General features: G+C 37.4%; 1 long non-coding RNA gene across 1 annotated transcript; it reads right to left on the bottom strand.

The window, feature by feature from the left end:
* Positions 1–7,413: 7,413 nt before the first annotated feature.
* Positions 7,414–25,160, bottom strand: LOC308196875. The gene is made up of 4 exons (XR_013952450.1): positions 23,979–25,160; positions 13,418–13,481; positions 10,828–10,997; positions 7,414–8,079 (listed from the first exon to the last, which is right to left on the bottom strand). It is a non-coding gene; the product is annotated as an uncharacterized lncRNA (long non-coding RNA).
* Positions 25,161–27,692: the final 2,532 nt, after the last annotated feature.

Below are 27,692 nucleotides of genomic sequence, written 5' to 3'. Positions count from 1 at the left end.
AGCCTCTTTGTGATGTAGGGTTGAAGTCTTTTGCAATCTGTGACTTCATAAACACATAAACATGATCAGTTTGGCATGAATTTGGCGTAGGTTTTGATTGTATTTAGATATCACTCTGAGCAGTCTGAAGCAGCCAATAATACCGTTATTTCAGCTAAAGAATAACTTAATTGCCTGGTAATTAAGAATTGGACAAACTGAGGAATGCTAAACACACTGCCCAACACCTATTTGGCTTTTCTGTAAAGGGTTCAGATAATTTTCATAATTTTATATTTACCTCAGGTTTTAAGGCACTGAGGTCACCTATGCAAATTCCCTACTGTTAGCTTAAGTGCAGAAAATATGCAGAGGCATTAAACTGGTAATTTATACTCTTCCATGAATCAGTCAAGGGCTGTTTTTGTGAATGTCAAGACTGCAGAAAAAGAGGTTAGACGGCAAGTATACATTAAAATCATAAAGCACTCAGTGATAAACATCTAGAAGACCCTGTTTTGACTTGTACATTATTTCTGCCATCTATTAGATAACAGATCAGTATTTCTACTATTGCAATGAACCTTGAAATACTTTTAAGCTCATACAAAATGAATTCAGCTGTACAGCTTCATGGATGTTACATTTGGTGTAACAACCTACAGAGGAGTCACTTTATTTTAAATGAATTAAAGATGAAAAGTGACTCCATGACATCACCCTGACATTTCCTAAGATGGCAAGAGCAAGCTGATGTCACACATACTCTAAGTAAATATGTTGAAATATATTAGCTAATATTTTTATCTGGACAGCAATCAAATTAAGTCAACAGAAAACAAAATAGGTTGAAAGCAAACATTTCAATTTTTACACTCTTGAACAGGAAAGAACAAATTATTTATAACACTGCAGTTTTTTACATGCAGGCAAGACCTTCTCTTTAGACTTCAGAAAAAAAAAAAGAAAGAAAAAAAGAAGTATTACAAGCGTGCTTCTTTTCAAGTCTGCACAAATCCAAATTTCATAGGTGTACAAGCCAAAATACCCAGAGGACCATGATTCATAATTCTATCTAGAAATGGGCTAAGTAGCACTTGTTCTAATGTGAACATTGCGAGAGGTTGGAAAAAATACCAGATGCCTTTTTTTGTTTTTGTTTTCACAGAGACAGACACTGTTTCTGTCTCTCATCCCGGTCCCACTGTGAATCACACAGACAAATACTGGCACTTCTCAAAATTGCATTTCACCCAAGCCTAAAAGGCAAATGGCAGTGACTTTGCAAACCTAGAGAGACTCATTCAGAAGAGTTTGAATCTCTGTCAAACAGCTTGCTGCAGCTTTAAATAATAAATAACATTTTCCACATTATTGACACATTTGTCATACAAACAAATGATGGGAGAGAGCAATGCCCATCTCTGTCTCCATGAGCCTCGACGCCCCCATCCCTCACCTGTTGCACAGCAGTGAGATTGAATGCCAAACCTGACACCAGGTGGAAAGCTGTTTTTATGGTTTTATCTCCTTTTTTTTTTTTTTGTGTGTTGGCTTCACACCCAATTTTGTTTTCAAAGATAAAGCATACTAGAGTCCTTACATTTTAGCAGAAATATCTGATACTAGGAAGAGATTACAGCAACAGCAAACATGGCAGCTCAGGCTGAAGCACAACTGTGATTACAGCCGTCCTAACTCAGGTGCTCTTCATTTTCTCAAATCCCTATGGGGCTGAAATTTTCCATGTTTGCTCTCCACCCAGAAGCAAACAGTTTGTTGTTGAAAGAGTCAACGGAACCTGTTTTGCTTTCTGCAAATGTTTAGGGAAAAGTTCTCTTTAGTCCTGCAATGCAGCAATGTTCGCTTGCAGTTCAGTGACAGACCATTTTTGACCATTTCCAAGTGTCTATGAGATAAAAATGAAGCTTGAAGAAAAAAATGTTTGTAGGTTGGGAGCTACAACTCTCAGAAATTTTTAGAAAGCTCATTTGTATAATTGGACTTTTCAGCTAGGATTTTTCTAGATTAAAGTTGTGAGCACTTGTTATTCAGAAATTCTCTTTAATTGTTTCTTATGGTAAAATATGCAAATATATAGGCCTTTCAAATAAAAACTGAAGGAAGGAGAAGCATTACCACCCAGTTTATTGATGCCAATACCAGGCTACTGAGAAATATTGAGATCTTTTGTCAGAATGAAGCTCCCTTTGTATGACAGAAGGATGCCAGAATCAATTTGGTGATGAAGATAATTCAATACCAGAATCAAGATCAGAATGAAAGTTCTTGGGCAACGTCAGATTTACTGAACTGGAGCATACCTCCCTGTGCCCAAGTTTTGCCACCTAAAGAACGGATAAAATAATCTACCTTTCTCATTAGTAAAAAGAGAACACCTATCTCGTACTCTGTTGCCAAATCTGCAAACATGGAAGAGGCAGGCAAATTCTTTCAGCCTGTAAGAGAAGTAAAGCCTTAATCCTCATCCTCAGAAAGATACAGCTTAGCAGAAATAGTTTTGTAGATGCAGAAGTATATTTTATAAAAATAAGAATGAAGGTACTCACTGTTCCAAGTAAGCTCTTTGGCTTTGCTGAAAGAGATGGCTAAGTGCTCTGAACATCTGCTTTCAAGTATTTATCCGTACTTATCCACAGCTGCAATCTTTCACAAGGCAAGATCAGTCTTTATCTCCATCTGGATATACTACATTACATACAGTGAACTCAGTACATTTTTCAGAGAATAGCATATAAACTAAAACCTTTTCTGCTCTGTAGACATTAGGAAGCACATGATGCTTTTTGTAGAAGTAAAGGATTTGTATAACTGTCCTTACATTAACCTCCTTTATGGATGGTTGTTGGACAGCACCTTACACATCAGTGGGCTGCTGCTCTCCTCCCTGAGAAACGGTGGTGTCCAGATAGTTTCATTTGTAATGGTTAAGTAAAGAAGAAAGAAAGAAGATTTAAAAGGCAAAACAATATCGTGCTGAACTTTGCTAAAATTTTATTGTAGTAAACCCTGCTGAACTGAATTTTATACTAAGACATCCCCTAGGTAATAGATGAAGCTAAAATGACACTGAAAGAGAGTGCCGGCTAGTTAATCAGACCAGCACAACCACAAATTTTGCCTGATGGAAATGTGCTTAGCTAGTGCCAACGAGTTAACCAGGTATTAAGTATGCAGAAATTATGCAATTTTTAAATTCACATATTGCTAAATTAAGATTAAGAGATTTCCTGGGTACTCAAGAGAGGTTGGTCACAGGGAACCAAAGTTTCAGAAATATTAAACCAAAGAGCTCTGGAAGTTTCAGTGTTAATTCTTCATTTTCTCTTTAACCAGAATAAAAAGGAAAATTCTGTGTAAACCACAGAACTTTGTTTGCAATTATAAAAAAATGGCCAGTCAATGGCCAGAAACTTCAGAAGGTCTTCTAAAACCTTCCCATCTCCTTCTTTTTTTTTAATTGTTTGTTGTTGTTGTTGTTTTTGCCAGATAGAGTCAAATTTTTGCTAAATAACACAATACAACCATAATGATTAATCATATTGTACACAGAAAAAGACACCATTACTTGTGTAAAATACATTTCCATTGGAGTAGCCTAAAAAAAGCAAACAGTAGGTGTTACTCAGACACAACTGAAACTATCTGCTGTCTTTGCATTTGAGAAAATCTCACACTCAGGACAAACAGTGTACAAATTCAGCTTAGGCATTCATTTATTCAGTATTATTAATATAGTCACCTGTTACTGAATTTACCTGAAAAAAATAGTGTGCTTGTGTTAACACAATTTTGTAACATTTGAACTAAATGGAGAATAATGAAAAAAAAAATCAAATTCTTTGAGAACTGATTCTTTTCATGTCACAGACACACATTACAATTGTGTAGCTTGCTGTATTTCTTGCAGTTGTTTTCCTCAAATACTTTTTATGTTGATCTCCAGTACCAGCTTTTTGCACAGGACAGCAGGGGCTTGGGGCATATCTTTTCGCCCCATTGGAGACTTTTTCCTTAGTCTCCCATGCCATGGAAATGATACCACACAAGTGATGCTGAACATTGCTCTTGCCTTTGTAACATTTCAGTTCTCCCCAGTCATCTAGTGTATTTTAACTAGCTATGACGAATAACTGCTGGTGGTCTCTTGACACATAAACCAGATGTTTAGGAACAATAGAGCTGAAGAACGTAGCTTTGGTGCTGACTTGTTGGCAATGCCCTAACACATTGCTGTTCTTGTCTTGTTTATCAGGATATATTACCAAGATCTCACTTTATAACAGGGCATGAAGACAGTACGTATGGAAACAACTACACAGCATAATTTAATGACTGTAATTGTCCAAATTTCACAGCCATGCAGAAGAACAATGACAACAGCTTCATAGCAGAAATGTATTGTTTGAAGCTAGCTACCACTTTTATTCTATGTATGTCTTTAATGTCCCAGATCTTCTCAGGTTTTGTTATTTTCTGAATAGTTTTTATCACCACCTGTGTCATATTTTGGGATAACAAAGTTTGTCTACAGGTCTTATTCCTGCATTATGCACTGTAAGAGTCTGAAACAAGACTTGCTTTCACACGCTAAGTTCAGACCAAACCACTGGACTATGTAGGCAACAGTCCTTGCACAGCTGCCTAACCTGCATGCAGCAGTTCATGGCCACAACAGCTGCCCTGTGATCTTCAGGTAGCATGGAGTCTCTGCAGACTGGCTCCACTTTCAGGTGTTTTTAAATGCCAATTTTGTCTAAAACAGTAGATGTTTAAATGGGAAGCTGCGCAGCCTTATTTTACATCATATTGACTGCAAGGACTCTGCCTTTGCTCAAATCAAATTTGATGGTCACCTGGCATAATGGAAAATGTCAACATTTTCCAGTTTTTCTGGGCATCCATGTTTGTGTAGAGGTTTAAAAAAGCCTTCACCTGTATTGACAATGAAGGTTTGATTTAATACAGCAAAACTCACAAGTCAGACTGGGAGCCAAAGTGACTTTCTGGAGGAATCTTTACAAGCAGCCTCACTAACAAATGAACAAATGCTGATTTTTTTCTTCTGGCAAAGGCTTTCCATCAGTGGAATGTTACGAGATTCATGGGTGGCTGAAAAACAGATGATGTGTAATAGTATATGTTCAACAAAACATACATTGTTCCTAATGTTCTAAGGATTTTACTTCTAATTGTATATATACAATATATATATACACACACAAAGTTTGAGCTTCGCTGCACATAAATGCATGTTTAGAAGACGGCAGCAAACACTAGTCTATAGTACAGGCTCCCCGTGAGACAAATATAGACTTACTTCATCTTTCAATTTTGGCATGCACTCGGATTTTATGGGTCTGGTAAAAAGCCTGCTGAAAAATCACTCCATTGACTTCATATTGCTTTGAATTAAACTCATCTTGACCAAAGCACCAACTTCTCGTGTAGGTTGGCCCCTGGAAATACAATTTATTTTATTCATTAACCACAAAGAAATTAATTCCTAGTTATGTATAAAGTTCCAGCTCTCTCTCCAAATTTTTCCTTTTGCTTACACATTTCTGCCATTGTGCTAGAGATATTTGGCACTAAGTTGAGGGCCTTGGTATAGTCCTCAGTAAATATAAGGGACTATACAAAAGCAGATGAAAGATCAGATGTCAGACCGCTTCCTCTTTCAGCTCTGAAAGGCTGAGCATTTTGAGAGCAGCTGTATTGGCTCCGGTGAATGTTTTGTGGAGCTCTACAAATTAGTTTGCTGTAATTCTACTGCTGAATGCCAGCAGAAGGACAAGTTGCTTCCTTTTTTTTTTTTTTTTTTTTATTGCTTCAACTATCCAACCCACTCACGTATTTTAGTGCTCAGAGGCTTTACTTGAGAAGAGGCAGTGATACCCTAGATTACCCCTAGGCGGTTCCTTAGCAGTGTCCAAGCATTATCGCAGGAATCTGGCCATGTTTGTTCAGCTTTAATAGAAACCTAGACACACAGATTTTCACTCAGTTTTTCTTTGAACATAATCCTGAAGCACCACTTTCCAGTAACTGCAAGGTCACAAACTATTCCTATGACAACAAACAGTGTTCATCAAAATCTGTTAGTGTTTTGAATGGGATTGCTCGGGATGGGATTTTACTGGGATCGCTCAGGAAAATACCTAGTGAGTGTAGGAAAATACCTACATTTTCTTGAAACATCAGTAAACTATATAACACTCAGGCCACAACGTCTAACAGTTAATACATTAAGGTACCACTGACCCAAAACAGGCTAAGTTTCAGGCTTCATCTGATAGAAATTAACATAAACCCACTAAAGTACACGGAACAGCGCAATCACATTGACTTATCTATTTCCAACACCAACAAAACATGCACTTATGTGGCAACATTTCTGTGCACAACCCTACAGCATGTTTTTTCTCCTCTGTTCCTCACAAGAATTTAATTCTACCTGCCTCACATCAATGTGTTTTTTATATTTCAGGATATCTAATGTGTTCTTCAAGACATCAGACAAGATCTTAGCAGGTTCACATAAATAGCAGCCTGGACAGAACTTTTCAGGTTTAGCTATCCCCCCCATTTGTCTTTTCCCTCTGCAGTACCTTTTTACTCCAGATCATGCTTTATTTTCTGCCATCTTCAACCACTGGAGTGCTATATAACATTGTTTTGTTAGTTAGTGCCTGCTAGATATAACACAAAGATTCAAGACCTAAGGAGCAAGAAATCACAAAACAAACACAAAGCATTAAATGGCAATGCCAAAGTGTAGGGGGGCAGAAAGAACGGGGAGCTGACAAAACACAAGGATGGAAGCAACATTCCAGGGGGAGATGTTTCAATTATGGTGAGGAAAGCATAGCCAGTGGTGAACCTGTCCTATAAATGATCTCAGCCTTGACCCAGCTTTTGTCTCCCATTTCTTTCTGGGAAACACTTTGGAGATCGTTCTCAAGGCCATGTAGCTCCAGTTTAGTAACCTTCTCTCTAAGCCACCACTACGTGATCTACTTAGATGCAACACGTAGGGACTGAAACCTCTCTAAGCTCCCATAAGCAGTTCTGAAGGTAGAACCTTTGACCAATTCCTGACCGAGCAATAATCTTGGATAGCTGTGAAGACTTTGAAATCTTCTGGTCTAATTCTCATTTAGGTGAATGCAAAAACATTATTTTTTTTTTCCTGAATTGCTCTTTGGAGGACAAAATAATTAAAACAATTTTTTTTTTAAATTATATTTTGTTTTCACCCTCATTGAGGACAAATATTTTTGAATGTTTAAAGCAATGTAGTGCATAGATTTAAAAAAAAAATCAAAAAATATATCCTGGACACAAAAAGTACAATACTCCATTTTTGCTACTGCTTTTGAATAAGCACCAAAGTGCACCTCTCTGGAGATGTGTGCTCAATATGTGCTCAGAATCAATTTGTAGTATATTGCAGTGATGGACCGGACTGGAGCAGCTACAGTCTATTGTGTCAAAGTGTATTTTGGGCAGCCTTTAATCTGAAGAGCCACTCGAGTGTTGTGTAACTATGTACGTTAAACTCATGACATTTTTGATAGAGTATAGTAGGTCCCTATTCACAACAGCCACTTTTAAATTTGTGACTTGACTTTTTTTTTTTTTTTAATAATAAAGACCATGGTCTGCATCACTATCTGACAATATTCAAGACTGCTGTATAGAATAAAGTAATTTAAAGTGACAGTGGTCCTCTGAAAGGACTCTGTAGTCTGAAAATACTGTGTATCATCATGTCTTCATTTATTCTTTGCATATCTATTAAAAAAAATAAATACCATAGATAAAAGGGGGGCATTTATATTTAGGTTAACAATTCATTATGCATTTGTACTTGCAAAGGTCAAATATTTACAAATATTAGCAAACATGAAGCAATGCAGTGTGAATAAAAAACTTTTGTAGAAAGAGGGAAATGAGAGAACTTCAGTGACTTGCCCCGTCTTCACACTGGCTTCCACGACAGCAGCTGATGTCTACTTACTCTTTCGCTCCTCAGAGCAGGACTGCTTTTTGCCAGGATTCCACTCTGCACAAGTCCTAAAACAAAAAATGAAAATGAAATGAAAGATGTGTTCACTTGCCCACCCTGATAAAAATACCTCTTTCTTCCCACTTTGCCAGAGTTATTATGCTGTTCACAGAACTTACTCTTTTTCTAAATGGTCCTTTGCCCGAGGAACACAAATAGATCGGGCTCTTTATGAATTACCATACCCACTGTGACCATAGCTGATAGTCTTCAACCACTATTGACTTCTAAAAGCAAGGCTAGGGTGGGGACACTGCAACTATCATTCAATCCCTTGTTGCTGAAACAAAAATCCACCAGCAGAAATTCCATTTAACAGGGATAAAAGATAGATAGCAGAAACTGTATTAGCAGTCCCATTCAGCTGCAGCTCTGGGTTTTCTCTTTCTCTGAACTCTAACCTATTCTGAACTGTAGACAAGGCACCTGGCACTTCCCCAGAGGAAGGAACACATCTCCGCTGAAGAACTTCTCATCCAGGCTTTGACCTGGATGAGCCAGACTTGGAACCAGGCTCTGAGGGTGCCTGGCTTTGCGGTGGAGCTCTCAGCTTTTTCCCAAAAGTAGTCCTGAAAGAAAAGCCTGCCGAGAATAAGCAAACTGATGTATTCATATGAGCAAATTACGTGCCCCTTGAACTAGTACACTCCCGAACATCACCAGTGTTACTCAGAAAAGCTAGAGATGCTTGTGAAAATAAATTAAGATAAGCTTGGGTCCACTTGAATCAAAGGTCAGGAAAGACTATATGCAATCAAAATATCATAAAGGAGACAAATAATAATAAAAGAGTTAATAACAATGACATGCATAGGCTTAGGACATTACAAACTACTAATTTTTCGGTGCTTTCTCTCTTTTTGCTGGGCACCTCAGAGGAAGAAGGGCATGAGACACTTTGTAATATATCTCTACATAAAGAGAGGTGAGATGGCAGCACACTTTGTTCTTATAGCAATGATTAAAAAATTACCTAGCAATATGCTTGCAACATACAAAAATCTCAAATGTAAATTTGGGTGTGAACCTAGAGCCTCTGGGTGACAAAGATGATTTACAGCCAGACAGAAATTTATATGACATATAGCTAGATATACAATATAAAGATATTAGATACAGCTACACCAGGCTCAGAAAAAAAGATGGCTACAGAGATTACAAGCAGTTAAGAATTATTGATACCCCTTTAGAAAACGGATAACCCTTCAAGCCACGTGATTAATTTCTTCACCACTTAAGGTCTAAGGAAGGGAGACCCACCATATGGATGTCCTATGTCTTGGCTCTCTGTTCCTTCTCTCTCCTGAATTCACTCGGGCAAAGACTTAAACTAGGGTTTCTACAAGTGAAGTACAAGGTATAACATCTGTCTGTAAGTCTGCAACAGGAATTTGGGAAAGAATGAAAGGTTCAGTTGATAGCCCAAGAAATCCGACACTTTTAGAATCAATAACGTGTGTCCTGTGCTGGGTTATCAAAATGATGTGGCCGGAGTACTGCCTGAGCCTCCCAGTGGTCCTGAAGATGATGAGAAAATAGGAAAGGAGACCTACAGCGGTGCCAGGGCCTGAGACGGGGAAACGGCGCTTGGCAGAAATCCTGGACTTGCCTCCTCCCAGGCTCAGATCTGCTGGCACTTGTACAGGGATGTGATGAGCAAAAGTTTCTGCTTTTGCAACATTTTCAGGATAGGGATTAAGAAACCATTCTGCAGGCAGGACTTACTAAGGGATGTTATGGAGACCCAGAAAGCAGAGAGTTTTAGGTTGAATTAAAAAAAACATATATATATACCAAGTTCACAGACTAATTGCATTCTAGCATCTAAGAAAACATATATTAGTTTATATCAAGGGAATCCCAAGGTGCATGGGTCAACCCTGTTCTTGGATCTCAGTCTCGCCCCTCAGCTGGAACCACGAGAGAGCAGGTAAACTTCACCGGTCTGGACTCACAGTTTGCAAAAGACATACGGATGTGTCTGGATGCGATGGCCTTGGTTTTGTGAAGAACTATTGTGAGGTGTTTTCAGGAAGTGAAGATACCAGAGACACTTTCTTGTGTTCCATGTATTGTGCAAGGCAGCTGGAACCGGCTTTCCAACTGAAGGCTCTGCATTGCTCTGACCGTTCCCCTACTTGCTCGTGACACTGCAAAACACTTTTTGACCCTTAAAAGTCAGAATATTTCCAAAACTAACCAGATTAAATAAATCTGAAGACTTGAAAATGAGTCCAGACAAATCCTGTCTCTCCAACTTCTTTGCAAATTGATTGTTAGTAACCTACTAAGGCTGATACTTATGTAAAATAGCACTCTTCACTCTCCTGCCAGTCTCTTTGATATCATATTTAATTCCCTTTCTCTCTGGGAATATTTCTAAATATCTAAATATTCCTGCTTAGACTAAATGTCTAACTATTTCCTAGTGCATTCAAATCCCACATTCACCACACAAGAAAAGTGCAAGAAAGTGCATTCTCTTCAGAGCAGAGGGAAATCTTGTCAACTCTTCCCATACTACAGGTGAAGAAAAAAAGAAACGTAGTCACCCTGCTCCCCAGTCCAGGAGAATTATGCTGAATTATCACTGAAGATAACCCTGAGACATGATGGCACTTGAGATACATGCAGTTTGCAAACATTTGATGGGGGGTTATAAAACCATCAGAACAGCTCAGTGTTGGAAGGACTGGTGGAAAGACCATTGCCTGCTCACCTGGAGAAGATGAACAAGAGCTCCCTGTGCGTCTTACCTGGTTACTTACTGAGGGACTCTGTAGCCCAGACCTGCACTGGAATGGTAAGAGCAACTGTTCTCTTCGGAGCTCTGAAAGTCCTCTTGGCCATTGGTTTTTACAGACCCCTCAGACAAGTTCCCTGGCCTCAGCTGTACGAAACTTCTCGCCTGGGCTCACCTGAACCTCTGGGGAAGAAATATCTTTGAGGGTATTCTAAAAGAAACACCAAACCCTTCATTCAAACCTGAGAGAGTATATAGGAAGATCCTATTTGGTTCAGGTAATATTAAGGAAAAAGGCAAAAAGAAACTCTTTCTTGAAGATATATTGAGAATTTTTGATGACAGGAGTTAGGATAAGCCAAAAGTTCAATACTTAACGTCGAGCACTATTCCCCATTTAGGAATGTTATGATTTTCCCTCCATTTTCTGCAAGTTTAAAAAAAAAAAAGCCTGGATATTGGTGATGAAGGGTACGTCTATGTAGACCTTAATATGAAAAAGGGAACACATTTCGTTTGAACATTACAGCCGTTGGCATCTGCTCAGCTGCTTATTAATTTTTAACCATACCTCTCTCAATGCCACATTCAGCCCACTTTCACTGAAGCCGACGGTGTTACCCCAGGGGTGAGTTTGCCCCACTGCAATGTGCTGCATGGTGGCCTCTGGTGACCAAATTAGCATCTTTCAGTTTCCAAGAAGGTGAGCAAAAGCCCTTTAAAGCTTGGTAGAAAAAAATAGAATAAAATAAAATCCTGCCAAATAGTAAAATTTGGCCATCATTATTGCTGACAGTGCTTTTCTTTTAGAAAGCAATCTTTGTTGTCAGCTAACTTGGGTTTCCAAAATTAGGTAAACTTCTATTCTGAAGTCTGTTAAACTACAAAGATCTCTCCTATGGTTTTCATTCTGGGTTGACACACAGGTATTATTACTGTTATTAATTATTTATGTTCATAACAAAATCCGACTTACATTTCTGTCACTTTCTATCAAAATTCAAGCCAATTTTCTACAGAAGTTGATACAACTTTGGAATTGCCAACTTTACTTAATGTGTCACAAATAGCATGGAAACAATAAGGTTCAAAGTATCAATGGGATATATGAAATATTCAACAAAAAGGTCAGAAATCCTGTTTCTAGATGCAGAAACTTCATGATTCTGATTTTCTGAATATGGGGAACAATTGTTGTTTGTTTTGTTTTTATTTTTGTTTGAAAACATGTACAGGTGACCTGTGCAGGGCAGAATTACATGGGAGGAGACTATTAGAATTGTGCTGGAACTAATGGACTGACAGGGGCAGCTGGCAATCTTTATCCCATGATGCTAAATTAACAGGACTAAAAACAAAAAATTCTACTATAAAGTGGGAGATTATGAGAGAGAAATGAAAGTGCAGGAGATAAAATGTACATGTTGTTTGTAGGCTGATCGCAGTGAGACAAGGATTTCAGAATAATGGAAAGGAACTATAAATACTTGGCAATTCCTAATCTATTTTGATGTTAGTAGTGTGTAAATGCCTGCAACAACAAAGGACTTCTTGGACAAAAGAGAAAGGTGAGAGTCTAAGAAGAATCATATTTTACAATTTTGTAAGATTAAAAGTATTGTAACAAATACCTCATTCACATTTAATTGTACCATCTTTTCTAAAGCCAAATCTACTGCAAATTCTCTTATACTTGTATCCATATAGTTCATAGTGAATCCTTGAAAAGTTTTTCCTCCCATTACAGTCTCTTTTTTAAAAATACATCTGGGAAGAAGAGCGTGTTTTTTTTGTATGTTTGTTTGTTTGTTTGTTTTTATCTGTTTGTTTTAACCTGACGAGTAAATGCTTCTAGTTGAGGCATCTATAGGCTCAATGTATTGTAAGAGGAAGTCGGCTTCGCATACAATCTATATAAATCACACATTTAAGTATGTGTTTTTAATAAGCGTTCTTTAAGAGCACAGATGAAATAAGATCAGCTCAATATTTCAAAAGCAAAATTATTAAAAGTTTTATTCTATTTCTGCCTAGACTGAGCATCTGCTTCGCTGGGTGATGGATGTCTCTTGACATCAAGTACACATGAAGCTAAGGGAAAAAATGTCAGGAGAACAGTAATAAAATCTAAAGAAATGGTTCCAGAGTAATGTTTCTTTCTGCATATGTTTTTCTATCACTCCAACAATACCTCAAACAAATCAGAAAGCTTGTTTGAGTTTTTTCACTTCTAAGGCTTTGATTTTGTTACTTCTGTAACTTTGGGCTTTCATTGTTTGATTTTACTAGTAGTTTATAAAAGGACAGCTTTCATGTATGCTTGTTGTATATTCAAAAATAATTAAACTGCTAATGGTCAGGTATTTACAAAATCACTTGCAGGAGACAATATAAATCAACTGCTGATGCCAGAAGATAATCTGAAGCAGGAAAAAGATGGGTCTTGGTACATGAAGCTTACTAGAGAGATTACTCTAGGAACAGCAGTTTAAGTAATCTAATGTTATACTCTTCAAGATTTTTCCCTAGGAAAAGAACAAGACCTATTTATATTACTTCTCATTTACATTTTCAGCCTTCTTCATAGACAAATATTTACTTACCTGTCTTAACATGATTTCATTCTGAAAAGGCATTCGTATAAACCATTCAAATGAAGTCATGCTTCTGTATAAAAATAAGATAAATGTTTAAATTATGGGCAACCAGTTAAGCTCCAAACCAGAGCTGTGCAAGGTGCTGAGCATTCAACTGTCACTGACTTCGGTGGGTAGTAAAGGTGTCCAGAAACTTGCTCTTTCAACCACAAACCTTTTGTCTGCATAGTAAAGCACCTATTAATTAAGTACATGACAGTTCATAATTCTACTTTAGAGAATTGGGAAAACAGATTTTTTTGTACTGATAACATGCAAAACCACTTCTTTATCAGCTGTTTTCTACCGCTACTATACCTTTGTCAAACAGCAATGCATTGTTATTTGGTCATGAGTAATAATTCAGTTGCATTGCTTCCAGAGTACATTACACACTCAAATACGCACTGTGAGGAGGCACTAGAAAATAAACTTCCCTTTTGCATTCTTCAGCTTTGCATGCTAATTGTCACGCTCCTACAGCTGAGAAATTACATCAGCCATCGCAGCGCTGGAAACGCTCTTCCATGCTGTTTTGCCAGTACACTTCAGTCCTGCCCTTCTGCATCCCTGTTATTCCAGCCTTTGCCCTCTCTTGAGCAGACGCTGCCAATTGTGTTAAATTGGGTAGTGATTTTGGAATTGAACAAATTGGGACTAGAAAAAGACCCCAAGCTCATTTTCAATTTTGTTCTGAGCTCCTATTTGAACTCAAGTAGTTAGGAAAGCAATAAATAGGCCAGGGCCATAGGGGAACAGCACTTGATGTACATTTGGGTCAGGGGCTACCACTAGGATTTCTTTAGAAATCCAGATGATATTATATTAAAAAAAAAAAATCAAACCACAAAAAAGTTTTGTATGGAATATTTTGGCTAGTTACAGACACACTACTTCCATAGATACTACAATAACAGCAAAACCTCAAACGAGGTAAGAATAATATTTAGAACAAAGTTTATTTTACCCAGTTATTTACACATAGTAAAGTTAGCTTCCCAGATGTCTCATCTTCCATTTTAAAATTGTTATTCTACACAGTTTACAAATAATTACTATGAAAAGACAATAATTGTGGAGATTTTATGTTTAAATCTGTTTTTAATAAAATCTGTAGTTTAGTCTGTAATAAATCAATAACAGCTTAATAGCAAAATTTTAGTTTCTATTATTACACTATATATACCATACTATATAGTATAGTATATACTATACTATTATTATGTATATTATTATATATTATATATATACTTTAAACTACATTCATGATTATATTATCCAAGTTTCTTATAGCTGTATAATTAAGCAAGCACACTGATCTGTCTGCACTTTTTTGTTCTCCTGCCTTGTTATTCAGGTGATTATAAAGGAATATGGTGATGGAAAATAAGTTGTTTATTTTTAATGGAGACTTTATTATACTTGTTTAGAGTTTGGTGGGCTATTTAGCTCAAGTTTGCTATACTTTTCTAATGCAGAGCCTGTTCAGGATTTACGTTAGAATGGGCAAGCTTGAAGAAAAGATATTTGTGCTTAGAATGGAAGGTGATTATGTTTACAGTGCAAACACGCTCCCTGGATACTGGACACACAGTGACGTGTTTAGCTCACAGTGTGGCAATTTAGTGGCTTTGCCCCCACAGAAATTTCCTCGTGAGATTTTCATCAACAGAATTAAAAATATAACTTTAATATCTTCAGCCGAAATTTTTGGAGCATCAAGATCAAGACTCTCAGTGTTACTATTGCAGACATATCCAGGTTATCACATGGGACAAAGTGCTCCATGAACTGGTGCTATGCATTCTAGATGTGGGGTGATCGAAAGAATGGGATTTCTGTTTTAATTGTATCTTTGCTGAGATATTATAATCTCATTATTTTAGAGGGCTCTACTTGCTTCTTTTAAAGGCACTTTTAAGGATATGCATAATTAATAGTACACGAATTCTTTTATGTTCATTATTGTCATGACTTCTGAAGTAATGAAGGGGATATTTTACTATTCATACAAATAGTTTTGATTAATGCAAACAACAAGCAATTGTTGTTTACCTCTCATTCCTTCAGGTTTGGACAATGTTTATTAATGCTAATTTCTGAGTGAAAGAAAACAATGAAATAGTTCTTTTAATTTAATGAATTATCCAAATAAATGACCAAAGAATACAAATATATATATATACACATACATATACATTTGTGTATATATATATACATACATATATATATATACACACATATCATGAAACACCCACCTTTGCTGGTATGGAGATAATGCCCTTTAGGGACACCTTGGTATATTTCACTAACCCTAAATTTACTTCCAGGGAGAATAAAATCCACAAAAATCTTCAAATTGTTTACACAATTTTCAGAGTGGTATGAATAGTAATTGGAGGTGATTATTCTCATTTTCTTTCAGATCCAATTTCTATCACTTTAGCAGTCAGAAGTTTGCAGCCCTTTCAATGATACAGAATATGTTCACTGGATTAGAAATAAATTAGAAAAACAGTCCAGGAAAGAGGGATGACAAAGCTTAGAGCTATAATATGGAACATTCCAAGAGCAGAACATTTGGTTTAAAAAATGTAACTCTTACCAGTGATATGATACATGCTGGATTGCACAAAGGTTTGCCACTTTGGCGCAAAGGGAGAAAGTTGTCTGAAGACAGTAATAAGGGTACGTGAGCAAAATGCTCCAGTCAGTTCACACAACTAACCATAAATATCTGAATAAACCTCACAACCCTTGAAATAAATCTAAGTTGTCTGTTGAGGAATTGACTAAGCTTTCTTCAAAACGGGACACAGATTTGGAACAGCCTGTTAGTATCTGTACCAATATTATTTGTTGGTATCCAAAAAAGACAAAAGGGATTCTGAAAAAAATAAAGACCTCTTGTCCATACAGTGCCAGCTCCTGAGGCAGGTTGCTACTTTGGTCTTAGACCTGTGTACAATCCTTTTATCTAAATAGAAATGATATTCATTACATTAAATGCAGAAGAGCACTGGGTTATAAAATCCAGAATGTCTACTTACTGAAAGATCTTTCAGTCATGCTAATCACAGTGAAACAAGACTTCATGAAGTTGTTAAGTTACTTTTTGGTAAGAAGAGCATCTAAACAGAAATATATGACCTGGTTCTGGGTAGATCCTGAATGACATATAGATGTAAAAGAAAGCGTTTAGTGAATATGGAAATATCTCACTATTTGGTAATTAGTTATTACACATAACCTTCAGGTTTATGTGAACTGACTTCCACCAGCCATATGCACCACCACAGCCCTCTCATAATCTCATCTTCAGCTAAGGTGAGAAAACTGGAGACTGGGGTAGGACAGACATCACAAGTGAATCTGATCTATAACAGCTCTAGAGCTGGTTTCATGCTTTGCCAAGATGGTGAATGAGGCAAGGAAACCCTTCCCTGTGCATGACAACATCGGGCAAGGCCAACAAAGTTGCAGTTCCAACTTGCAAGAAGTTTTGGCCGGGACTGGTAGCCAGCACATTGCATGCTCTGCACGATGCAAAGGTAGCACGTAAGTAGCAAAACCTTACCCTCCAGCCCCCAGGTTGATAACTTCTTCCTAGCAAGCAGCATGGCAGTAGAGAAACACCTGTAATGAGATCTGCTGTACAATTCATTTTTAATTAATAAAATAAAATAAAATAGTAGAACTAAAATACAATTAATAGAAATGAAATAGAAAGTTATGAAAATAAAGTTACTGGTTAAAGCAGAAATAGTTTGGAAGATCACACCTTCAGACAATTAAGAGCAAAAAGGATGCATTAAACATTTTAGAAAAGTACTCTTCCAGATCTAATAACAGCACAGAAACTTTTGGAGGAGAAAAGGAGAAATTAGACTTTTCTAAGTCTTGCTACAGCTGTTTTCTGCTCCTCTGCATATGGAATAAACGAACCTCTTCGTTTTCACTTAATCATCTTTTTATGCTTTAATTTAAGCTTCAGTGTCAGCCAATTAAAAAAAAATGATAAAAATTCATAACTGTTAATCAATCTATCTTTCTTTGAACATGGACATTTGTTTGAAACTAATTTACTTGAAATCAGGTTATGTGACTGTAAACACTAAAACTGCATCTGTAACTGGGCTGTTCTCAATGCAGTTGAGTGACTGATGCCACGTCAGAATTCAAATGAATTAAATGATTTCAGTTTAACAAATCATTGCCCAGAGTACCTACATGTAAATATTGTACAGCTGGTTACTCACTTTAGTCTCTCAGTGACTTAGACAGAATTAGCTCTCATTATATCTCGAACTTGCTGTTTAAGCTGATTTCTAGTAAGGGCTACGTGGTCCTGAGCCGGCACAGTATACATGTATTTTGCACATTGAAAAAGTCGTTCTGTCTTCATTCCCCGAGGCAAGTGTATTTCCTCTTTCCTTCCTGCTTCTCACAAGGGAACTGGTCTTTTCAAAATATTAAAAAAAAAAAAAAAAAATCAACCTGGAAAAGGGTATCACTTTCCAAGATATTAAAAAGTTCTTAGCATGTGTAGTCTAATGACTTCTCTTAATTACCAGATCGGCTCTGTCAGATCCGCTCCTTGCTCTGTGTACATGTACAGGTATGTGAACATGAAAAGGCATAGAACAAACTAATAAACACCAACCCCACAACCATGTATTTCAGGATCAGAATTTCAGAATTTAGCATAAGCCAGGATCTGAGGCAAGGTGGGGATATGCTCTGCTAAGGCAACAAAGCAGCTTGAGCTTTTTTTTTTTTTTTTTTTTTTTTTATACACAACAGCAACATTTAACCTGGCGTTTTAAAAGATGATACTCACAAATACGGTTAAGTCATGTATTCAATTCTGCCCAACTACTGGTGTGAAATTTTAATCAAAAAACTAGAGAGCTCATTCAAAAAAGAAATTAGTGAAAAAACTTTGGTCGTCTCTCATCAGTGAAAACTGATTTAGTTATGCAAATTACTGCTATGAATATTAAACCACTGATGAAAGGTTTTTAATGAAGGGATCTTTTGTTTTGGAAATGCAAGGGTATATGCTTTAATTTCTTGCTAATTTACTGTTCTTTGATAATGTTCGCATTTTCCCCAAAGTGACTTCACTGATGGGTTTAATACTGTGAATAGAACTACAGGCCAACAATACTGGTTTTGACAAGCCTTCCCCTGTGTAACTATAGATCATGATTTGCAGCCCCTTATGCACAATTCTATTAGGGTGAATTTTGTCTACAGGGCTTTCCATGAAATGAATTCTCATTTTAATGTTAGCCTCCTGCAGTTTTTAATTTTTAATCTGTAATATGAAATTGCAAATTTTACAAACATCATTTGAAAAAGCCACTAGGACAGAACCGAATGCCAAAGTTTACATATTGCCTAATTAGACTGTTATGAGAAGCAGCTTATCAATGTCAAGCCAAAGATCATCAAAAAATCCAATTACTAATTTGAAAAACACATATATTTATAGGTTCATTTTGTTTAATTTGCATCCGATTAGCTTAATAATTGTTTAAAAATTGTATTAAGGTTAATAATTTTGGTTCCGTTCTCAACACACCTGGGCTGTGAAAGCAGTTTAGCAAATTAGTCCGCTACCCTGCCCAAAAGAAAGCTCAGTTGCAATCTTTTCCATCATAAAGCCCAGAGAATTCATTGCTCAGATGACAAGGCAATTTTAGGTACGAAAAGACATTAGATCCACTTACTGACTGTTTCTCTTCACAGCTGTATTAGTGGCCAAGTGCTAAGAAAGGGAGCGCTCGTTCTGGGGGGGCACTTTGAACCTTTCCGAGGTAGGCCCCTCGTCCTCGTACAGGACAGCCGAGGTCTGCCTTGCTAGCCTAGCACAGCACAGGAGGATTTGGACTCTTAAAAGTTGGAAATAAAAGCGGCAACGCAGCTTGCAACGAGCTCTAAGGGTTCTGTTTGCTTTTTCCAAACTGTAAGGAAAACTTTAAAAGCACACTTTTATAGTTACAGTGATGAATAGGTATGTGAAGTAGATGCCCCCTCAACGTTACTTAATGACTTCAATTCACGTGAAAGGTTCACCCCACTGCCATTCCTCCTTCGTTCCGTCTTCCCGGTGAGGCCAGCAGCGTCCCGAGAGCACACAGAAGTGAGCCCAAAGGGAATCGCCGAGTCCGGAGGCAAAAGGTGCCTACGGAGCCAGGCCGGGAGCTGGGCCGGGGTGAGCTCCGTCGGGTGGCAGGACCGGGCCCATTTCCACTGCAGCGGACGAGCAGCCTTCGCCCTGAAACTCAAAAGTCAAACTCTGGCGGTGACTTCCTTTATTAAAATGGGAGCGTGGTTGAGAGGGGCCATCTCTTGCCTGGGGATGCCAGTCTTTCCCTGTAGTTAATGGAAAGAAGGAGGCTTCTCTAGAGGGCGAAGGCGAGCTGAAACCTCAGCTGGAGTGCCCTGGAGGTAGTGCTGTGTCTCCGCTGACTACACAGGGATCTTGGGAGGCAGGTCTCTGGGTGATCAAATTAGTCTTTGTGTCTGCCTCATTCCCTAATTGTCATTAGATATACCAACCAGCGAACAATGTACGGCATAACAAAGGAGGCACACGTATAAAAAGGAGAAGAATTAGCCTGCGCTAATTGGTGGGCCTGACTTTGCGGATAGGAACCGTGCTGTTACGAGGAGGGCTAGGAAGTAATTCACAAACTCTAAAAGACACCTCAGAACACAGTAGTAAAATGATTTTATCTTGCTAATTTGACAGACTAGAACATATTAAGAGAACATATTAAAGTTTGTTTGTTTGTGTGTTTTAACCTGGTCCAGCTACCAGATCAGATTGTTAGAAGTCTCGGCTGTAGCTGTAAATTTAGTTGAAGGTTTTGGCTTGAAACTTGTTCTCAGTGGGTCCAACTAAAGTGAATTTGGCCCTCCTCTTCCATGCGATTTCTGACAAAATGATCTGTCTGACCCTCCTACAGGGCGTTACCATTGGCCTTTATTTAAAAATAGGTCATTCAGAGCTTTATGAACAGATGCAAAATATTAATTACAAAATTCACACAACTTGCACATTTGGTTAGCTTGTGGAATATCTCTCTCAAAGAAAACCAAAAATTTACAACAGTGTGCTTTGCCTTACTTTGCCTTAGTAAATGTGCTTTTAGGTGGTTAAGAAGACCCCAATTTTTAAATAAAAATTACAGCTCTAATTAATTGATTTTTAGGATTTTTTTTTTGACCTTTTAAGGGCAAGGATACCTTTTTTTCTTTTTTTTTTTTTCCCTGGTATTCAAAGAGTATTCATAACGTTGAGTTTCAAATACCAGTATTCTGGCATTCATAAAGAGGTAGATGCAACTTCCTCCGAAACTAAAAAAAACAAGTTCGTGAGCTCATTTCTAAGCCATACAGTAGCCATTTAGATTTCCTTCTATTCTTTCATAACTATCCAGGAGCCTGGTAAAGGCTCTTAAATGCAGAAAATCCCAATTTCCACTCCGCTCCACGAGCGCTTCTTTAACTATGCCTTTTGCTCCAAAATACAATCCTCTCACTGAAGGAAATACAGAGTAAATGAAATACGGAAGTTAAATATTAACTTTTTGTTGTTGTTGTTTTTCCTTTTTAGAAAAAAAAATATTTGAATATACTCTTCAGAGAGTATATGTGGTATATACTGTGCGGTCCTTTCATCTCCCACTCTCAATGGCAAAAGATGCATTTCTGGAAACGGCACACAAGTTTTATGGTTAATGAAATAGTTTATTGCACCATTATTGTTAAGAAGTTTTCTTGCAATGGAAAAGCATTCAGGTGCACACTAAAACAACACCAATCCCACAAAATATTGTGTTGCATTCAAACTTGATTAAACTTCTCTTTCGAAGTACTGTTGCATCACAGTTCAGTGAGGCCAAATCTCTCCTAATGCTTGGACACTTGCGATAAAGGATTTGTGTCAGGAACAAGTTTTAAAGTGCTGTTCTGAAATCGGAATAGTTCTAGACAGAGGTATTCAACTACCTGCTAGGGATAGGTGCTCAAATTAACCATAAGAAGGTACTTGTATCTACCCTGAGTACCATAAACAGCTATCAGGTGACCCGATATACCTGACAGTTAAAATTCTACTTGGATTTTCATCACCTTTTTAATTCCACGAAAGGAAAGGTTACTTCATGAGATCTTCTTCCAGTGTATTGCCTCCCCAAATTTGAGTCTTTCAAGTGCACATACAAGTGCAAGTCATAGGCTTTTTTTTTTTTTTTTTTTAGAAAAAAAGGGTGCAAGTCCCACCTGTCTCTGTTTGTTGTTGTTGTTGTTTTGTTTGATTTCTTTTGTTTTTCTTCCTCTGCTGAGGACAAGGCATAAATTATATCCAAAAGAAGCAAGAAAGGAAGCTGAAAGAAGAATCTATGGAGACAACATCCTCAAAGATCATCAATTACCTGATATCTTTTAATCTTTGAGAATTGGCTCCATCAGATCTCAGCCTTTGGGAAATTATCAAACCTGACAGTGTTTACAACTCAGCATCAAGGTTAACAACTACAATCACACTGTTCTCTCAAAATAGCATTGCACCTTAGTGTCAAGTCAGGAGAGGAATGCCACGGAAAGATACAAATTAAAAGATGGAAAATTCAAACCAATACAGGTTTTCTTGTAATTAAGCAGCTGATCTTGCTGTCAAGAAACTTTTTTGAGCTATGAACTCACAGTATTCAGAAAGGATATTGGATATGAAAGAGGAAGTGAAGAATAAATGACATATCTATACATAAACTATATCATTGATATACAGGTTTGAAACATTAAAATCCAATGTTGTTGTCAGGATTTTTTCTTTTTTGAAGTCTTTTAAACTCTCCACGACAATCAGGTTGCTTTATTAACCTTATTTATGCAATGAAAGTAGAAAGTCCTTATATTTTTAATAAGTGTGGAGATAAGTTTACAATATAGGCTTACAGTTTACACGTCCCAGAGTGAACCAATGTAGGCCAGTGACGACCAACAGCCCAGCAGCCAAAATGTCGTTAAAGGCTGTTCAAACCAACGCTCCAAGAAAAATAGGACAAAGTCGCCTGCTGAAATGTTACTAAGTCAGCTATCTCTATTGAAAATAAGGCCTAAAATACTTATTTCTTCTTTAGTACTGGTTCAAGATTGCTTAGAAAATATGAATACTGAGTTAACTAAAAGCCTTGCAGTGAATATTTTTGTGACCAGTTTTAAAAAAGTGTGACCAAGCTCTTAAACACAAAAACAAACAAAAACTATTTCGACTGCATATTTATTATCTTACTGTATCCATGTTAAATATTACTCAAAATTTCATTTAAAAACCTTTGTAGAGAGTATATATTATACCATTACTGAAAATTTTATTATCTTATCATACTTGCAGGTATTTATCGAATGTTCTTGTTTCTTTTGGACAGAAAAAAATATGTATGTTTTTGCCTTTCAAATATAATTTTCAAATATATTGAACGAAAAAAAAAAAGTCTGATGCACTGTCAGGCACCACAATTTCTTACACTTCTTCCTCATTTGGTCTAAAGCAAACAGTCTGCTGATCAAAAGAAAGGCAACTATGATATTCTTTCTTATTTTTATTTTACCTGGCCATGGATATTCACCACCACTCTTCACCAACGTTATTTAGTAGTCATTCTCTACTGTTCTACTGTCTAAATATCTCTCTTCTCCTTAAAATATATTCATAAATGTAAAAATATATAGACACATATAGAGAAAACTATAAATCCAAATAAAGTCATGAGTAACTGTAAGCATAGTTTTAGGAATCCCTGAAAGCTACATTTATTATTAAAAAAAAAGAATTAAAGTCAACTTTATTTTATGTACTATTGTCAAACAAAAGCTTTCTAGGGCAAGGTATTAAAAGCAGTGAGGCATATATAGAAACTTAATTACATTCTTTCAAAATCCATCATCAAAACATCCTAGTTCAATGGACAAGTAATACATTATGTGGGGTACAAAAGTTTTACTGCAGATAAAGACATTATGGTGACATCTGCCTTTAACACCTCCTTATATTAAAAATTACATACACTTCCAATGCTAAGGATGAGCTGTTTCTCCATCTTATGTTTTCAGTTTATGCCTCTTGAAGAATATAGAGATGTTTCTTTAAATGAAAGCCAAACAGTGTTTGTTAAAAAAAAAAAATAAAGTCTTTGCTACGATCACTTGTAGATCACACCTGGGGACAGAAGAAGACACTGTAAAGTCACATCCCAAAGGTAAATAAATCAAGGTAGTGATAGAGTTATAAATATCTCCACATAGGATATTTTACAATTTATATTGAAAATAAGCATTACAGCATTTCTGAGTTTCTCTTAAATTATTTTTGTGTCACTTTCTTTCAGAAGTTCTGCATAGGTACCCTTGTTTCTCCCTTGAATATTTACCTAGCATAAGACTCAGACCATTTTAGAAGATATTTTAGTGTAATAAAAGAATTGCAATTTGCATTCTTTAAGGACACCACTACCTTTTGGTGTTCATTTTGCCACGGAGTTTCATTAGAAAAGAAGCAGTTGCAAATCCTTTACCTGATTCCTGTGCCTGCCCAGCTGATTTCACCTTTTATAGGCATGAGCAAAAGAGGGTCATTCAGAAAAAATCAAAAAGCCTACCAGAAACACATTAAATGAAGCAGAATGAAATAGAAGTAGGGCAGTTTGGGAATTATTGTCAGCTGTGTTGCAGCTCTGAAGGGCTCTTTCAAGCTAGGCATTTAACATAGGCAAAAATATTTGGCTTCTGGTAGTGTTTATAGCCCAAAGGATATCTATTTGACAATATCAAAGTCGATGAAAATTCCTGGAAGGAGCTGAGTGTAGGTGTACACTCAGGAGATGTCAAATGACACAAGACATGGGATGACCACCACACATTCATATTTGCCATCAAAATGTTTGAGAGAAAAGTTACCTTAATTTGAAACTCCTAGCTATGCTTGAGAACAAATTGCAAGTTATTTATATGGACTATGTTACAGAAAATAATTCTATGTCTTGCATTTTTCCTTGTTACACTCTGACTGTGAGGCTCACGAGATGAAGGCTGTCCGCCTTCTGCCCACCTGAACTACCGTAATGGTACGGATCTGGTCGACATGCCACTGTTTGTCTGGGGATGGATACCATTTTTTCTTTACTCATGTTTAGCTTGTACTAAATATTAATATAAAAGTAGCAAATTAATTCACTGCCACACAGATATTAAATGTATATCAAGTATTAATTATGCATTTAGTATGTTCAGAAATTGGGAACTCAGCTCTAAAAGCTCCCTTTTTATTCAGCTAGAAAACAAAGTGCTAAAATAGCTCAAACCCTGGGATCCAGTCCATAGATATAACCCGTCTAAATTTGAATTTAATGTTGAGCATCATTTTCATTGAAGGTGGTCTTGACATAGGAACGCATAACCCTTATTTAACTGTTTTCTCCCTGTGCTCACATTCACATCAACTCACAGCAATTTTCTAAGAACTGCTTAAGGTTCAGAAACTCAAGACTTAATTCAGGAACCAGGTTCTGGCACTTTGCCCCCAGGTTTGCAGAGAGCACCTAGCTGGCTTGGGAAATGCTGCTGCTCCCTGGACAAGTCTAGGCAGAATCTGGCCAGAAAGCAACATTTCCTCCCTCTGATTACTGGTCGATTACTTAACTAACTGTAAACAAATAATTATCATACTAGGAAGGAATTGTTCTCTATATATTGGCAAGGCAGAATTCAAACTTCCTTCTACACTGAAAAATATATTTAAAATAAGTGTATAACTTTGATAACTTCCTATGCATACTTTACATAGACATAGAAAATGAAAGAATTTAAGGGATTTGATGCTGACAGTAGGTTTGAAATGAATGAATAATAGTGCAGTGATCACAGTCTCCATTAAAAAAAAAAATGCATTCTAAGGATGTGTAGCATCAGTGAAGTGCACCACATTTAATAATGAATTAAATATATTATTAAAATACGAATCACACCAGAATAGCTCACTATTACCATTAAAAAAGAAGACAAATAGGGTGGATTCTTTAAAATTATGGCAATGGTGGTCGGAGAATGACAGGCAATCACCAGTCTCAAACTTCCTTAATCACCCAACTTCAGCAGTTCGCTTTGCTGCAACAAAGTAGATTTAACTTATACCAACTGCATCCTTCAGAGACACAACACTAATGCCCAGAAATGGTCAGAAATGATATCGCTATTGAGTTCTTCACCAAGAAAACGACAACCTCCACTTCCTGACTTTATTTTATGCTCCATAAAATAGAAACCCAAAAGGAAGAGGAACTTTTAGAATAGTTAGGTTTCTGAGGAATCAATCAGGCTCACCTTTACTGAGAGAAAAAGTTCATTGCTACACTTTCTGTACCATTTTTTCTATTTTTAAGCTCATGTTGGCACGCTACCAACAATGATGAAGTGTCATTACAGAACACAGAGACAAGGTAATTTGAAATTCTTGTAAGGGAGAAATTTTTCTAGAGCAAACAGAAGTGTTCGGCTGTATTTCTCGACAACATTATAAAGTTTGCTTATGTGATGATGCAGTGGAGATTTTCATTGTAGGTGTGATGATAGGACTTTGTTTTCCCTCTGAGATTCTACAACTAAAGTAGGTTTTTTTTTTTGTTTGTTTTTTCCCCATTCTATGTTAAACAGGTGTGTAATTTACCCCAAACCACTGTTGCTATTCCTCCCCAAAATGATGTGAATAGGCTGCTGAACTTTAAATCCTGTTAAAATACGTGTATATATATATATATATATATGTTTACTAGTTTTGAAGAGAAAAACTTCAAAACACATCAGGCACACCAAATACTTCAGTTTAAAATCCTGTTTAAAACGTTTAACGTGACCTGTGGAATTACGGGATCTGACAGTCACAGATGACTCTACATGAAAGTCACAGATGGTGCCTTAAATACCTGACAGGAGCACGGCACGCTTTCTGATAGGGTCAGTTAGGACACGACTGGTTTTTAGAATTTGTTTCTTAGCAAGGACAAAACTAACAATCATTTTTAGAAGGGAATTTCTTGCACTGCCCGAAAAGGCCATTAGGACCTCTTTTGGTAAGCGAGGCCTCGTTTTCTGCAGTATCTCAGCATACAGAGTCAGCTGCTCTTTATGGACTATTATTTACTTATTAATTAGATATTTCAAGTCAATTTACTTAGTCTGGGCATTAGCTGCTCAACAGAAAACAAACACAAAGCAGTTACTTGCCTGTGGATCGCAGCCCCAATTAATAAGCCCGAGCGGCTGCACGGGGAGCGAGCTCAGGCACCGCGTGGCAGTGGGGCTAAGCACAGTCCCAGCCTGGATTCTAGCACGCTTCGTTAGCCCTGGCTCATCAGCAGACCCGTGCTGACCACAGCCGAAGCGGTGGGATGTGTGTTACCGTAACGCGTGGAACTTCTCAACATAAGCCCGCAGAACGGAGGATGGGTGGAGAGAAGCAGCTCAGCTCCGAGCACCGGCTGAAAAGCACCGGGTCTTCAGTACGGATCGGCCAGGTCCAGCCGACACCGAGCAGGCTACAGCGTCCAGGCTCTGGTGTTTTTTCCATTATCTAAAGTATCCCCAAACTCCATTACCCCAGTGACAGGGATTACAGGTTCCCTCTGTAGGGAAGCACCAAATCCAGTAGCTTGGCTAATCAAGAACAGTACGGCAATTTCTCATCTATCTGCCCCAAAATTGGAGTATCGTGGCAGGCTTAGATGAAAACGTAGCTGAGACTTCACGTATTCTAGCATTGCTCTGAAATACCTACTGCAATGGAAAGCTGCTGGTCTTTATCTTCCTGTGCACTGGATGCGTGCCATATGCAGGTGTATCTCTAAGTAAAATATTGCAAGCCTATCTTTCTAACACAGAAAAGCAACTGAAAGAGTTCTTCTACAATGAATAAAGACATAAGCTACTTAAATCCAAATCAAGATGCCACTTTCCTGTTTTCTTTTGTATGAGGAAGTATTTGCCTGTTTTTCCGGAATCCCAGACTGTCTACTTTCAGGAAAGGAGCAATTGCACTTGTTAACACCATTTTTCACCTTAAGGAGCTTGAACGGGGATAAAACATGGACATTCGCATTTGGTGGAATGGGGAGCAAAAAGGATGAAACACCAGCACCCACTAATGAATAAAAAACCTGAAATGTTTCTGCTGCTA

This window comes from Anser brachyrhynchus, assembly GCF_964034855.1.
Source record: "Anser brachyrhynchus genome assembly, chromosome: 6".
NCBI classification, from domain to species: domain Eukaryota; kingdom Metazoa; phylum Chordata; class Aves; order Anseriformes; family Anatidae; genus Anser; species Anser brachyrhynchus.
The sequence above is the reverse complement of the archived record's forward strand: the minus strand, read 5'-3'. Positions and strand labels throughout refer to the sequence as shown.